The 14,823-nt window shown below is 39.0% G+C and overlaps 1 protein-coding gene across 1 annotated transcript in view; it reads left to right on the top strand.

Moving 5' to 3' along the window:
- The first annotated feature begins 12,974 nt into the window (after positions 1-12,974).
- The window catches only part of PRRC1 (proline rich coiled-coil 1), a 31,967-nt gene continuing 30,118 nt past the window's right edge, over positions 12,975-14,823 (top strand). The window contains exon 1 of the mRNA XM_081052979.1: positions 12,975-13,116. The gene's annotated coding sequence lies outside the window, so the exon portion shown is untranslated. The remainder of the gene's footprint in view (positions 13,117-14,823) is intronic.

Below are 14,823 nucleotides of genomic sequence, written 5' to 3'. Positions count from 1 at the left end.
TGGGCCGGCCTAGCAAAAAATGTTAAAAGAAGTACTTTAAAAAGAAAGAAAATTATATAGGTTAGAAACATGGATCTACATAAAGAAAGGAAAAGAATTAGAAAAGGAATAAATGAAGGTAAAATAAAATATTTTATTTTTCTTATTCTTAATTTATCCAAGAGATAGTAGTTTTTTCAAAATAATAATAGCAACAATGTATTCAGTGACTATAGCTTATGGAAAAGTGAAATGAATAAGAGCAATGTTAGAAGGGATGGGAGGGAGAAATTGAGAATACTCTCTTATAAGGAATTTGCATTACTTATGGAGCGGTATAGTGTCATTTGAATATGGACTTGGATTAGTTGTAAATGTATATTACTAACTCTAGGGCAAACATTACCAAAAATTTTTAAGTATAATTTACATACTAAGATGGGAGAGAAAGTAGAATCAAATAAATGGTCAATTAAAATCACAGAAAGTAGAAAGAGTGGAAGACAAAAAAGAAACAAAGAACAAGTGCAATAAGTAGAAAACAGTATAAAATATTGTAGATATTTATTCAACTGTTTCAATAATCACTTAAAACATTAGTGGTCAAAATGCACCAATTAAAAGACAGACTATCAGAGTGGATAAAAAACAAAACCCACTATATGTTGTCTACAAGAAACCGATTATAAAGACACATGTAGATTAAAAGTAAATAAATAGAGAAAGATATACCACGCTAATACTAATCAAAAGAAAGTAGGAGTAACTATGTTAATTTCAGAGAGGGCAGACTTCAGAGTTAGGAAAATTATCAGAGATAAAGTGGGATATTAAATTATGATAAAGGGGTCATTTCTTCAAGAAGACATAACAACCCTTATTGGGTATGCAACTAACAACAGAGCATCAAGGCAAAAATTGATAGAACTGCAAGGAGAAATAAATGAATTAACTATTATAATTAACAACTTCAACATCCCTTATCAGTAACCAGAAGATCCAGCAGGCAGAAAATCAGTAAAGACCTAGTTGAATTGAACAGTACCATCAATCAACTGAATTTAATTGACATCTATAGAATACTTCAACAACAGCAGAACATACATTCTTCTCAAGCTTACCTGGAACATTTACCAAGATAGACCACATTGTGGGCCATAAAACACACCTTAACAAATTTTTAAAAATAGAAATCATAAAAAATATACTTTAAGACCACGGTGAAATTAAACTAGAAATCAATGATAGTAAAAAAGTTGGAAAATCCCAAAATGCTTGAGATTAAACAACAAACTTCTAAGTAACACGAAGGCCAAAGAAATCTTAAGGGATATTTTAAATTGTTTTTAACTAAATGAAAATAATAAAAATCAGAACAGAAATCATGAAATTGAAAATAAGAAATTAGTAGAGAAAATCAAATGAAACTAAAAGCTCGTTCTTTAAAAAGATCAGTATAATGATAAACTTCTCAAACCAACTAAGAATAAAAAAGAGAAGACACAAATTACTAATATCAGAAATAAAATAAGACCTTCACAATCTCATAGATGTCAAAAAGACGACAAAGGAATACTAGGAACAATTCAATGCCCACAATTCTGATAACCCAGATGAAATGGAACAATTCCTTGAAAGACAACCTACATCTTCAAAATCTAACTCCTAAAATTCAAGGGTGAGAAAATAGCCTGGTTAAAAAGTTACCAAAAGATCTGAACAAACACATCACCAAAGAAGATACACAGATAATATAGAAAACAAGCGTATGAAAAGATGCTCAACATCAGATGTTATAAGGGAATTTCAAATTAAAATAATTAGATACCCACCCATTAGAATGGCCAAAATCCACAACACTGACAACACCAAATGCTGACAAGAATATGGAGCAACAGGAACTCTCATTCACTGCTGGTAACAATGCAAAATGGTACTGCCACTGAGGAAGATAGTTTGGTAGTTTCTTACAAAGCTAAATGTGCTCTTACCTTATAATCCAGCAATAATGCTCCTTGGTATTTGAGCAAATGAGTTGAAAACATGTCCATACAATAATGAATGTTTATAGTAGCAATATTCATAATTGTCAGAACCTGGAAGCAGCCAAGATATCCTTCATTAGGTGAATGGATAAGCAAACTGTGCTACATTCATATAATGGACTACTTATTTGGTGATAAAAAGAAATGAGCCATCAAGCCATGAAAAGACATGGAGAACTTAAATGCATATTGCTAAGTAAAAGAAACCCATGAGAAGGCTACATACTGTATGATTCCAACCATATGATATTCTGGAGAAGACAGAACAATGGAGATCAGCTGTTGCCTGCGGTTCAGGGTAAATAGGGGGAGCACTGGGGAATTTGGGGGCAATGAAACCATGTCATCAATACTGGTTCATCAGTTGTAATAAACATATCACACTAATGCAAGATATTAATAATGTGGGAAACTCTGGTTAGGAGGAAGTACATGGGAACTCTCTGTACTTTCCATTCAATTTTTCTGTAAACCTAAAATGGCAGGAAAAAAAATTAGAATCTATTAACTAAAAAAGGAAAGAGGGAGAGAGAGAGAGAGTTTTGGACTCTGTCAAGGATTTCATTATAGAGATTCATTATTTTCTCATCAGAAAATAAAGACAATTTTTTAACTCGTAGAATTACTTGGGATTTGAGTGAGCAAACACACAAAAAGTTCCAGAGAGCCTGGTATTATACATTAGGCATTCAGCATTGATTAACTCCACTAGCTTGCCTTTTCTTTGTGGATATTAGGACTCGGTAGTTACTAAATGTCGCAGAACAGGATGGAGCAAGAAATGGCCAGGAGCAGTACAGAAGCAAAAGCATAGCTGAAGATGCAGGAGAGAATCTAACAAGGAGATCAACCTCTGTCGTTGCAAAGAAGCAAAGCCCATTTTACCTCTTACTCTTCAAGTACAACGCTGAGGTTTACTAGAAGCAACCTGTCTTTTTCAGTTAAATAGTAGCAGCAGCAAACCCATGTTTCCAACATAAACGTTGCTTCACTGATCCCCGGTCTCAGTCTCCAACTTCACACACTCCATAGAGTACTTCATTTTCATGAGTGTTCTCAAAAGTAATGTCCATTGTATTTTGCTTCTCCAAATTGAAAAGCATTGCTTCCCATCGTGCCTCCTTGCTCCTCTTCCCCCAGGTTTCTGAAACCATAGCCAAGATGTCCATAGCCTCTGATTTTTGTGTTTGACCTGCTCAGATTTTCTGCCACAGGGACTTGGTTTCTGGCTTGTCCTAGACACTGATTTTGCCTCTCGGCTTAGGTATAATGGTTTCAGGTTGGAGATACAGACTGGAAGACTAGGAAGGCTCTCGGGAATCGTAATAACCAATAAATCAAGTAACACAGGTGTATGATTTAAAAATATAAAGGTAGATACTACCAAAAATATATAATCAACTAAAATGGTAGCAGTAAGGAAAGGCCATGCTTATATACTGGTTTCATCTTTACTCACAGTAGGCAGTCAATAGACGCGATATAGAGGGTCAATATATTTCATAAAGTGATAATTATAAAGGTAATCATGAGAACAAAAACATGAACTCTCTAAATTATCAGACAATACACACACATACAAAACATTATAGACTATGTAATGTAAAATTATAAAAAAGATGAAATCAATATAACAAAAAACATGATAATATATCAGATGAAAACTAAAAGATAAGTTGATTAACTCCTCAGTGAAAGAAAAAAATCTCAAATTGAATCAAGACAAAATTTAATTATATTTTCAAATTCAAGAGATACACCTAAGGTAAAATAACACATAAAAACGAAAATTAAAGGATGAGCAAAGGCCTCTCAGGCAAATGTGAAGAAAATGATAAAGGGCACAGTCCACTTTGATAAGCTCATCATTATGAATACCTATGAATCAAATAACCTTGTATCAACGTAAGTAAAGTAAAACTTTACTTACAAGTAAACACAAGGAAACACAAGAGAAAATAAAGATACATTAGGTATAGGAGATTTTAATTCCCATCTTTCACTTCATGGCACAGCAAATAGATAAGAAATGTTTGTCAATGGAATACATACATGATGTAAATAATAGGGAGGTATAATAATTTTGCATGGAATTAAGTTCCATGACTTCACATTCTTTTCACGTATGCATAAAACATTGGAGTTAATTGGCCATATTTTAAGACAGAAATAAACCTTAGTCAATTTAAGAAAATTATACAATAAAAATAAATAATGGAAAAATAAATAAATGCAAAATTTTCGGCATAACAAAACACACACGCACAAAGTGAAAATCCAAATTACAAAGAAAGCAAAATATTTGCAATATGTATTGCATGTATAGGTCCAATTTCTTTATTGTATAAAGACCTACTATAAACTAATATTTAAAAATCAATAGTATAGATAGAAATCACGCCAAAAGAAATACAAATGGCTTTTACATAAAATGCTCAATTTCACTCTACATAACATAAATGCAAGGAGATATCTTTTCCACCTGCAAATCAGCAAAGATACAAATATTTGATTACAAACTGTAGTTGGAGAAGTAGAAAAGCAGTCCTCATACTTTGCTGGTAAGAGTATAGGAAATTGATATGTCCTCATTGAAGAACAACTATGAAAAAGGTAAAGTGTTTTCCACCCACACCATGAAGTTGTCATGCCACGTGATTTGTGTTCTTCCCTATCATTTTGTGTGTACTTGTCATAAGTCCGCACGTTCTCTTTTTTGCATTTTTACGATTTGGGTACCTATCTTTTCTACTAATTGTGATTGCTTTTAGGGCAGGAATTCATTCATTTTATTTCTGGTCCATGGCTTCTAGCACATGCTTTAGTCAATAAACATTGGCTGAGTGACTTTCGAAATGTTTCCAGGAATTGTGACATCTAGAAATTTAAGCCATGGACAATGCCACATGCCTATGCTTATACATTATGTAAGGAATCTTATCTCTCATCTCAGATCACATTTCTGAAGCCAAGTTAAATTGGCTCACACTAATTAAAATGCATTGTACATATCTCTGCAAAACTAGTTTTGATTTGATGGAATTGAAAAGATGAGCCTTTTGACAAGAATGATAAGAGCACTCTGGAGCATTAGCTTTCTGACCCTCAATACATTCACTTATTTATTCATTCCCTTAACAAACATTGGTTGGGTGCCGACTAAGTGCTTGGGACTAACACTGGGGATACAGTGGTGAACAAAACAGGAAAAGTTGGGGCAGTCAGTTAGCTCAGTTGGTTAGAGCGTGGTGCTCTTAACAACAAGATTGCTGGTTCGATTCCCACGTGGGCCACTGTGAGCTGTGCCCTTCACAACTAGATTGAAACAACTATTTCACTTGGAGCTGATGGGTCCTGGAAAAACACACTTAAATAAATAAAAGTTAAAAAAAGAAACAAAAAAACAGGAAAAGTTGTCCTTGAGTTCACGGACACTTTTGTTTATAGTGTGAGAGATGAACAGTAAGTAAACAAATAAATATATGGTAATGTTAGAAAGTGCTAAGTGTTATAAAGAAACATTAAAAAATATATTTTTAGAAAGAAACATAAAGCAGGGTGTTTAGGGAAGGGCTCCCTAATACTGAAATGATATGAGGAAACAAACCAGGGTTCAGGAAGAGGGAGCAAGTACAAAGGGTCCAAAGTAAGGGTGGTCTGGGTACACCTGAGAAACAGAGTAAGGGGGAGCGTGGTGGGAAATGAGGGCCGAGAGGTTCCAGGGCGGGGCTCCTGTGGGCCTTGCAGGCCATGGTCAAGCTCTTTGGAAAAGTACCTTAGAGGCAGAAGTGGAAGCCAGCGGGCCCTTAGGAAGCCAGTAAAGACTTCCAAGTCAGAGATGATAAAGTCGGGGTTCAAGTGATACAGTAGAATGGAGAGAGTGTGGTCAAGTACTGAGTAAGGGTTTGCTAAAGGATTGGATGTGCAGGGTCAGAGAAAGGGAGGAATCAAGGATATCTCAAAGTTTATTTTTTTAAAATAAACTTTATTTTTTAGATCACTTTTTGATTCACAGAAAAACCAAGAAGATAGTACAGAGAATTCCCTTATCCCCCATACTAGTTTCCTCTATTCTTAACATTTTACATTCACAATGGTACATCGGTTACCGTTAACGAACCAACACTGGTATATTATTGTTAACTAAAGTTCGTATTTTTATTCAGATTTCCTTAGTTTTTACCTAATGTCCTTCAGTTCCAGGATCTCATCCAGATACCACTGAGAGACTGAATATATTTGTATATTAATGGCCAGACCATATGTACATATGCACATAATGGCCAGACCATATGTAAAAATAGAACTCTTGACTCACAACTGGTAGCAACCTGCCCAGGAAGCCAAACAGAAACCCCTGTTAGCAATCAGCTTCAAATGGCCAGGACTTGATCAATAACTGACAGCATCCCTAATTTTTCTTCTCACTTCCAATTTAGGACCAACTGAAGAAAGCCAAATATGCACCCCCCACCAATCACACTTAGCCTGCCTCCAGCTCCCCTGCGCCCACAGCCTCTCAGCAGGCACACCTGAAGCCTTCCCTTCTTTCACTGCAAAGCTTTCCCTCTCCTCTGCCAGCCTCTGAGTCTCTGCCAAATGCAAGTGAGGTGGCTGACCCCCTTGCAAGCTCTGACTGAATAGCCTGTTCTCATACACATTTGGGTGGTTTCTATTTCCACACATTATATTTAGTGGTCATTGTCTCTTTCAGTGCCTCTAGGCTGGGACAGTTTCTCAGACTTTCCTTACTTTTGACAGTTTTGAGGAATACTAGCCAGATACATTGTGGAATATGTCTCTATTCTTATGATTACACCAGGATTATGAGTTTGGGGGAGGAAGACTGCAAAGGTAAAGTGCTATTTTCATCACATCATATCAAGGGGAGATTTTATCACCATGACTTATCACTGCTGATGTCAACTTTGATACAGGTGTTTTTCACCTGAGCAATGGAAAAGCACAGTTGTCATTTACTGAGTGGGAAGAGTGAAAGTCCAGCAGGTTGTTTTTTTTTTGAAACATCAAAAGGTTTAATTAGCCTCTTGATTAGACACAAAGGAAAACTAGTGAATAATTGTGAAGTTTAAGAGAGGAGTTATAATTGGACATATAAATGTGGAAATCACTAGGATATAGACGTTGTTGAAAGTCATGGACTGGGAGAAATCGCTAGAAGCTTCCGAAAAGAGATGTGAGGACTAAGTACAGGATCATTTCTTTACTGCAAATAAGATTAGTTTTGCTTTTCCTTTCCATGTTAAAAACTTTTGTCTCTTTTTACATTGTTATGAACTTTAAGTAAAATTCTTCTAATAGCTCATGATTAAATATGCTTTTTGCTATGTTATTTCGTAAATATCCTTTATCAATTTAAAGATTCTTTCCATTTCTAATTTACCAAAAGTTATCAGAAATAAGAGTGGAACTTTGTCAAATGATTTTTCCTGCATCTATTGGCATTATCAGATTCCTTTTCTTTTACAATGTATGAAATCATGAGTAAATTTTTCTGAAGCGGAACCACCCTTATCCTTGTGGGGGAAAAACATACTTAATTACAATGTATATTGTCATCGTCATCATCAACTCCTCATTTTCATTTTCTAATATTTCATCTAGGACTTTTCATCTATGTTGATAACTACTTATCACTTTCTTTTCTTGTCTTGTTAGGAAGCCAACCATCCAGTACAGAAATCATGTCGCTTTCCTTCATTTGTCAGGGGAGGAAATTAAAGCTCAGAAAGGTAATCCCAGAACTGCATTGTTCATTGGTAGTAGTAGTACTAGATTTCTAATCTGGTGTGTAAGGTTTCTAACCTTACCCTGGTAATGAGCTCAGAGGCAGTTCTGTGACATAACAAGTGGGAGGACACCAAATAGCTTTTTATATGCAGTTGGTTTGATATGTGATTATGTGAATTGGACCCATTCATCTCCTAGGCTGTCTTCCCAAAATTTCGTTTCTGAGCTTTAGAGAAATGTTGAATTGCCAAAATAAGGAATACAACTTCTGAGCTTTAAAAATTGCTTGAAAATGGAGGTACTTGTAAGAACAATTATGTTATGTTTCCTTTACTTTTCTAAACTATGATGTAAAACCTAGAGGGGAAAATTGGAGTATTGTGTGAATTTGAAGTCTTGAGAAAGACGACTACAGGTATAAATATTTAGGAGTTATGATGCACTGGGAGCTATTGGTTGAAATTACGCAAACTTTTAACTTTGCGAAAACACGAAAGTCTAGAAAACAATTTAGAATCCCTGTAAAATGTTATTGCATATCAACAGTATTTCCTTGGACACAGAATTACTTTTACTTGCATGATTTCTTATTCAAAATAAAATTTCAAATTTTCCAAAGGAAGCATATTTGTTCAGTCTCCTAAAAGATTATTTTTAGTAAGAGTATATTTAGCAGAGAAAAAGATGATCATGAGGACTTTTTGCAATGTGTGTATGTGAATCCTCCTAAACATTTGAATGTGAATTCAAATCAATTAAAAATGTTTATGGAGAACTCACTGTATGCAAAAAATTGAATGTATTGGAATTCTAAAAACAGAGTTATTACTATCAAGGAGCTCATCAGTGAATAGGGAACATAGACATGTACAAGCAACAAAAATGCAATGTGAAATATTTTATAATAGAAGAAAACTTTGATCTTGTCCTTGAAAAATGAGAAGTACCTATTAGCAGAAGGTGAAAGGAAAACATTTCAGGTAGAGGGACTGAAAGGAGGAAAGGCACATGATTTCAGACTCAGAGGAGGCAGATCCTTGCAGCTGGTGCCTGGGTTGTATGGAGGAAGACGCAGGAAGCGGTGAAGAGTCTAGAAAGTAAGGGTAAGTTGAGTTCTTAAGATTTTACCACACAGGCAACAGAGAGACATAGTATGTTTTTAGAAATACATGTTAAAAAGATACGTTAGTTCTTCTGTGACGTCAATTGAAACAGACTCTGGTGATAATGACGATGTGTATGCAGACTAGGGGCACTATATTTTCACACTATATTTTGCACTCACATATGCAAAAAGAATAACTTCTTAATATCTCTGTAATTAGGATGACCTTAAGATTTATTGTCCAAACTGGAATATTTTTGAGAACAAAAGATGGGTACCCTTAATAATTATGCTGGGACAATAGCCCTAAATTGGGAGTGTCCTGGGCAAATTGAGGGGTAGAGTCTGTTTATAACGAAATGAAATTTTCTGTCATTCAAAACAAGCAAATAAAACCTTGATTCAGGAATTACAACTCAGACTCACCTATATAAAAGTCTTTTTGGGTTTACATCAGTCATTGTCAGATGAATATTTAGACAATTTAAAAGTCAAAGAATAAGAGCCTATATGGAGAATACTATGTTAGACATTGTAGCAAGCGCTTTCCATATAATAAGTCATTGGATCCTCAAGTAACATACTCTGAGGTAGGTATTAATATAAGTTCTCATTTTATACAGGAAGAAAATCAAGACACAGGGAGTTTAAATGACATGTCCCAGGTTAGGTGTTGACTTAGCAGGTGCTAGAGCCAGGATTCAAATCCGGGTTATCTGGTACCAATATCGACATCCTAATCTACACTACGCTGCCTCTCACACTCCAAGTCACAACTTGTTTAGCTCTTAAATTTGAATTCCAGATAACAATGAGTAATTGTTTAGTATAAATATGTCCCATACAAGGTTTGGTACAACCCTCTTCCTAGTTGTTGAAGGAACTTACATGTCCTCTTTGTATGGGTTGGGTGTAGGGATGGGCCCTGCCTTCTGTCTTGGCCAGCACTTTGACACATCGGCTGAAGTGTCCTTTGTGGCTGTATCATTCATGGACTGTTCTTTCAGCAGAGCCTTCCTTCATCTCCCAAACCAGACTCAGCTCTGTCTCTACTCCTGGTTGTGCCACAGATGCTCAGAGTCCCAGCCTCGCTCCTCTCCACCTGAAAATACACGCTTCATTATTAATATATTAATATGAATGTTATAAATTTTATGGACTGTTTTAGGAATATTTAAGAATAGATCTATTAACTCTGAATTGAGCTAGAACACTCAAGGTGGAAATTATTTCTTTTGCCTGAGTGCAGTAACAGAAGAGTTCCACTATATTACTACACCTGTCATTACAGCTCAGAAATGAACTCTGGCATGTATTAGAAACTTTCCATAAGGAAAATTTCATGAGTTATGCTAGCAACAACTAAAAAAAAAAGGGAGCAGTCTTTGTTCTGTCATTAAGCTGTTATTTTCCATTGATACCCTTCAATGCCCTCCATCTAACATATTTTCTCACCTTACCACCCCCAAAAGCAGGCATGAGCTGGGATACAGCTAAAGAACTCTGAGTTCCAATTCCAGGTTTACACAGAATTCTCAGGGCCTTGCTTTCCTTATTTCTAATATTGGAATAATAATAATAACAACAATAATACCTCCGACATAAAGTTCTTTTGCAGTTTAAATGAGAAGTGGTGGTAAAACATACAATATTATAAATGCAATTCATGGTTAACACCTTCAAAAATCATCTTATAATTTTATTTAGTAGACTCCTATCTCCCATGGCCCATATAGTGGGTAGAACAGTGCCCCCTCATCCCCAAAAAATATATCCACCTGAAACTTGTGATTGTGACCTTATTTGAAAATAGCGTCTAGCCCCTCCAAGATCTTGACATGAAATCATTGTGGATTTAAGGTTGACCCTAAATACAATGATGTGTGCTTAAAAGAGAAAGGCAGAGGGAGACTTGAGACAGACACAGGGAAGAAGACCATGTGAAGACAGAGGCAGAGATTAGAGTTATGTTGCCACAAGCCATGGAATGCTTGCGTCTATCCAGAAGCTGGAATTGACAAGGAAGGATTCTCCCCTGGAGGCTTCAGAGAGCCCCTGCTGACCCTTGATTTTGGACTTCTGTCCCTTAGAACTGTGAGAGAACAGTTGTTTTTAGCCATACAGTTGTACTATTTGTTGAGGCAGTGTTAGGAAACTAATACAGCCCACATCCAATCTATCAGCAAATTGTGACAGCTCAACCTTCAAAATATGTCCAAGACCATGTATCACCTCCCTGGTCCCCTTAGCTACTGTAAGACACCATCATGTCATTTCTGGTCATCCTGCTTTTTAGTCTGTGTACCCCCTGCAGTCACACTGCAATCAGAGTGTGATTTAAAACTGAAGTCGAATATTGTCAGTCTTCTGCTCATAACCTCCCACCTGCTTTTCATTTCTATCAGAATATAACCCAAAGGCCTTATCATGGCCCACAAGGCTAGATGTTATCTGGCCTTGCTATCTATCTCTCTGATTTTATTTCTTATCACTTTCTCAGTCCCGATTTCCTTGCTGTTCTGCAAACAAACCAAGCACTCCCTCTCCCTCAGAGCTTTTGTGTGCTCTTCCTTCTGTCCAGATAACTTCAGGCCTGCTTCTTTATAGGTCTCTACTCAAATCCCACCTCCCCAGAGAAGCCCCTCACATTCACCTTACGTGAAGTGGCCTATCCCAATTACTGCATAGGAGTATCACATCACCTTAACGATTTTCTTCAAAATGCCGATTACAAACAGTACTTGCTTTGTTTATTTTCCTGTTCATAGCTTTTCTCTCCTATGAGGATAAAATCTCCCTAAGTGTTAGGACCTTGTCTATCTTATTTATTGCTGCATCTCTGGTACCAACGCTCAGCACATTGCAGCCACTAATAAATATTTGTTGAATGAATAAAGAAACCAAAAGACCCTTTGGCTATTTAGGGTGTGATTAAAGAGGATGGAGATGATAACTATTTTCAGCACCACCCCAAACAGCACTCTGGAGAGTAACCTAGACAGCCACCTACACACATTCAGTGGATAGGGTAAGTGTCACCACCAAAGGGAACAACCCATTGTAGCTGCAAAGCAAGATCTCAACTCAGAGCATAGTTAAATAGTATTAATTTTTCTGTGAGGCATTTTAGAATGCTTACAGCTGTCAAGTCCAAGAGATAAATTAATGTGAAATCTATGAATAGGTTCCTGAATGAATGTAGGAACAACAAAAACAATTTTTCAGTGTTTAACACTCAGCAGTTTAAAAAGCACTTTCCTATGCCTTATTTTTTTTTATTTGATTTTGTTACCTGCCTGAGTGAGACATGGCAGATAATAGTATTCCCAGATAGAAATATGGAGACTCACAGAAACTAAGTGACCCATACAAGGTCATACAACTGCACAACTGGCATCAGGGTAGTCCCAGACCCAAACCAGGACTTCTGACTTCCAATTCTATATTTTCCTCCATTGCACTCAATTCATCGACTTATTTAATGTATATTGTTGAGCACCGACTGTTTCAGGTAATGTTTTAAGTGAAACAAATAAGGTTAAGAAAGTCGATATACTTTGTCTTTGGTTTTTCATTAAAAAACTAAAAAAGAATGTGTAATACATGTGCTTGAGGGTGGGGGAGAAATCAGTACAGTATCTTTTCCCCACCCGGCTCTCTCCTGAATGCAACTGCTATTATCTGGATATCCTTGAAGATACATAAGACAATTCCCCTTTTTCTGGAGTGAGGTCCTGCGTGGAGATGGGGACTGGACTAGATGACCTTGGCTGACTCCCAGGTCACAGGCTAAGTGAGCTACTGTTGGTAATAAGGGTGTCATTCTTGCGTGGGGGGTTGCGGAGTGGAAAGGACTACTACTAGGGAATGCTTCTGGAGAAAGGGAGAGCCAAGCCCAGGCGGGGAGGAGGATCTTTGGACCAAGGTACTCAGACAGGTTTTACCCGTTCCCTGGGGGCGGGGTTCTTGCGAGTGGGACAGGGCGGGGCGGGGCGAGGCGAGGCGCGGGGCGGGGCGGGGCGCGGGGCGGGGCGGGGCGGGGCGAGGCGCGGGGCGGGGCGACGTGCGCCGACGTGGCAGCCGCAGGGGCGTGCGCCGCCGGTGGCCATCTTGGAGGCGGGGAGTTGGCGGAGGTAGCTCCTGTCTGCATCTTCCTCGTCTTCTCCGACCTGTACATCCCGACCTCCCTGTCCCCGACTTTTCAGCTGCCACGCAGACACTCTCTCGGGCCCCCAGGTGAGCGTCAGACTGTGAGCAGCGCGGGTGCACGCGGGAGGCGGCGGTACGGGATGCGGGCGCCGAAGCCGGGCGCCGAGGGGCGCAGTCCCTGCAAGGTGGGCCGGCGGGCCGGCGCCACTGTGGGCGAGGGGCTTTTCGGAGCCCCGCCGTCGTTCATTCCAGGCGCGGGCTGTGGGAGCGTGCAGCGTGCAGCCCGGACCCTGGTGCGCTTTGCTAGGCAGGCCCACCCCGCCGCGCGGGCGGCACTGTGGGTGCGGCTCGGGCGACTTGTTCCCGTCCTTGGGTCTCGTGCAGGGACCGAGGCTGGAGTCCCCGGGGGTTTGGCTCCACCTTCCAGCGCGCTGCCCGCAGGGGAAGTCCCGCTGCCTGGCGCCCGCTGACCTTAGCCCGGCCCAGCCCGGCCTGGAGACGTGGCAGAGCCCGGGGGTAGGCCGCTCCGCTCGGGAAACTCCTCGGTCCACGAACCCGGGACCGGCGATGGGAAGTGGCTTGTTTTCTCGTGGGTTCCCGGGTCCGTGCCTAGCGCCCTTCCAGGGGGCCTTCGGACTCTGCTCTCTGTTACTTCCTGGGACCTGCTGCAGGCAAATTTACTCAAACCCATATCCTGCTTTGGCAGAATTTACATCCAAGAGAGGTTTTGTCGTTCCAGGTAGTTCTGAGAGACCACCGGTGCGTTTCTTAGAACATGACACGTCTTCTCATTCCACTCTTTCTCCTGTACAGCCGCTATTTATTAATTCAGTGAACATTTATGGAAGTTTGTTTGGGGATCAGAGCTGAGAATGCAGAGACCAAACCCAGACCCTGCTCTAGCGGTCAGTGTGGAAGTACAGACCGTGTTTCGCACCAGGAGGACAGCAGCAATAATAATTGCTTTCAGTGTTTTTATAGTGAGCAAAGCTCCATGATTCCGTTTCTTTTCCTGGATCTGTCTAAGTCGCCATCCACTTTAATGTGGGCACATTAATACGACTTTTGTGCCCAGACGGGAGCACAAAATTTCCCCACTCTGACACGTCTCTCTTAATTTGTCACAATAGCTTTTCCTCAGTAGAAGGTATTACAGTTATGTACACAGAATTTACCCAGTATTGTCCTGAAGCCAGTTCTCATAGTAAAGCTTTTAAAGACAAGGAAATGGAACAATTATTCCATGTTATGTGTTGTAGTCCCTTGTACAAGTTCTTCATCCAACAAATTTGTTAATTTGTTAAGGATCAGGGTTGTCTTTAAGTCTGACTTTTCTTTAACCTCTGTAAGGATTTGGTAGCCTCTGTAGTAGGAAATGAATAACTAATAGAAAAATGGGAAGAAAGAAAGCTTTTGCTGGGAGTGATAAAAATCCCGAGGGCTAGTTCTGTTCCAGGTTATCTACCGTTGGTGAAATGAAAGGATTTTCCCTCCCTGGGTCCCTGTTCTCTACTTACTGTGATCTTTCCTCTCCATTTACAGCCAAAGTTTTTGAAAGTGTTGTGCACATTTGCCTCACCTCCCACTCCTCAGTCCAATTCAGACTGGCTTCTATCCTCACTCCTTCCATGGTAACAGCTCTCACTACACTCATCTCCAGTTTGGCAAATCCATTGAATTTTTCAGGGATCATCCTGTTTGGTGTCTCTGCAGACTTTGATATTGTTACCTGTTTCTTCCTTGGAACCTTCTTTGGCTTTTGGACACCAGTCTCCTAGTTTTCTTCCTATCTTT

The sequence above is a fragment of the Rhinolophus hipposideros genome (assembly GCF_964194185.1).
Source record: "Rhinolophus hipposideros genome assembly, chromosome: 7".
Lineage (NCBI taxonomy): Eukaryota > Metazoa > Chordata > Mammalia > Chiroptera > Rhinolophidae > Rhinolophus > Rhinolophus hipposideros.
The sequence above is the reverse complement of the archived record's forward strand: the minus strand, read 5'-3'. Positions and strand labels throughout refer to the sequence as shown.